A 2,477-nucleotide genomic window follows, 5' to 3' on the forward strand; every position below is an offset into this window, starting at 1 on the left:
CTCTTCTGCCTTCTTTAAAAATTGGGTGAATTATTGTTCCTTTCCACGAGTCTGGTATATCATAAGTGTGTCGGCAATGCAAAAATAGTGGGGCCAGAAGTTCAGGCCAAAGCGTGGGGTCTGCTTTAAGCAGCACCTGGGAGAGCCTGTTAGGACCTGGGGCCCCGTCCGACCGGGCATTGCTGATACAGCGAGTAATATTTTGTCTAATGCCTTCATAGGAGAGCCAGAAGTTTGAAAGTAAAGGGTCTTGCTGAAACTTGGTTTCCACTGTATTATTAAATAAAGTAGAAGCATTGGGTTTATCATGTGTGGTTAATGTGCCATTTCTCATTGTTTTCCATGGTGAAGTGATGTTCAATTGATCCCTTCCTTTGTTTTGATCTTGGAAGTGCTCTGTTAGAAAAAGGGCCCATTCAGATTCGCTTATGTTGGCCATGCATTGACCAGTTACGCCCAGTGTCCTCCTGTTCACCAGTGACCAAAAGGGTTTAGAATTCAAGTGTTTACTGTCGTGGACTAATTTCAACCAGAACTGGTCGGCGGCTTTATGTTTGTCCCTGTTAATGGATATTCCCAATGCTTTCTGAGCTTGCTTGTAGATGGCGAATGCATGAACATCTCCCTGACGTTTCCTGGTGAGATGTAATGCAGAATTGTATTTGGTCTTTATTGTTTTTGTCTCTGCTGTAATGGGTGGTTGTCAATGTTTTGAAAAGTTACGTACTGAAGGCGGAAATTGGCTCAGCAATTATTGGACAAGGAGCTCCCATATTTTATTTGGGACAGTCTCTCCTATGCTCCATTCTCCTTGGAGAGATCTGCATTTGTCCATTATTGTGGGGATTAGATGATCCATCCATTTCAACCTTTTAAGGTTCTCTGTGCATATGCCAATTGTAGTGTGAGCTATTGCCGAGTGATGAACATTGAGGGATAGACCTATTATTTGAGGGCGATGGTCACTGACGCCCGGTGGTGCAATATAAAAGTTCTCTATTAAAGGGAACGTTTTGAAGTTTCCAAGCGTGTAATCAAGAAATGAGTGGGAGAGGCCATTTGCTCGAGTTCAGGCTAGCGGTGAATCCATAGAAAATCTTGCTCGGCCTAATGCCTGATGGTTTGAGAGGGGGCACTAGGTACGAAGGTGCAGAAGGGAGTATTTCATTATATTCCTCTGGAGTGCTTGAGTATAAATTGGTATTAAAATCTCCAGAGATTAAGCATGGGACTGCTCCATGGTCTTTTATCAGGATGGACATGATGTCAATCAGTCCATCGAATTTGGCCTTTTTCTTGCTGGAGTGAGGTGCAACATAAATGTTAAGCAAAAAAAGTTGTCTGGCTGGGTTTGAACTGCTAATTCTGATGCCAATATTCCAGTCTTCATTAAATTCAAACGCATTGATATTCAAGGATAATTTACAGGCGACGTTGATCAAAAGGCCACCTCGTGGGCGCTATGCTTGTGCACTCTTATTGCTGGTAACCTAAATTCAAGATAACCTGGAGAATTATGATGTTATTTTGTTTTCAGGAATTCCAGACTGTCAAGGGATTGAAGTTTCTTATCAAGGCCATTAATGTTCCAGGAGCACATCGACAAACTGGAGCGAATAATTTTTCAATCTTTATGGCCTCAGAACAGGGCCCCAGGCAGCCAGGCCCAATTGGGCTTTACAATGGATTGGCTCTCTGTGGCTGGCTCGCCACACTCTGTTAGAGAGCTGCTTCGAGCTGATCTTAATGTTGAAAATGGTAGATTTACTGATCGGATATCAGGAACCGAGGCACTAGTTAGAATTGAGGGGTACCGAAGATCGATGGGTGTTACTAGATTTAAACCCCAGCACAGACTCTGCAATGGCAGGCCAGAGTTACACTTTACGGGCTGTTTGCGTGGGTGGCACAATCCAGTGGTGCAGCCCAACAACAGCATTTGATTTATAGGCCCTGGCATTCGCTGTGCACCTTACTAGGGACTAACACATAAATCAAATAGGCCAATCATGGAAACACCAATCCATAACACATTATATACAGGAGCACTTGCACTTTTCCACTGGACAGCAGTGAGGAAAGTGCGCAGAATCATTACACCAGCAAAAACAGAGTCAAAAACAGGAGATCAGAAAGCAAAAAGTCAGGGGAAACACGCCAAAAGATGCCAAGTCTAACTGGGAGTTTAAGACCTGGCAAGGGGGTTATATTGCCAAGTCAAATTAGCAGATTACAACTGCATTCAAGATGCAATGGAAGCCTTGCAACATGTTTTAAGGTGCTACTTCAGTGGGTGGCAAAAAAAGTGCTGCAAGCGCACTAGTAGCATTCAATTTACAAGCCCAGGGTATATGGTATATACACTACAAGGAACTTATAGGTAAATTAAGTAGGTCAGTCAGGTGTAAGCCAGTCAATCAATATTTAGGTGAGTGAGCACACTACCTATAGCACTGGTTACCAGTGGCAAAGTGTAC

This window comes from Lissotriton vulgaris, chromosome 8 (assembly GCF_964263255.1).
Source record: "Lissotriton vulgaris chromosome 8, aLisVul1.2, whole genome shotgun sequence".
Lineage (NCBI taxonomy): Eukaryota > Metazoa > Chordata > Amphibia > Caudata > Salamandridae > Lissotriton > Lissotriton vulgaris.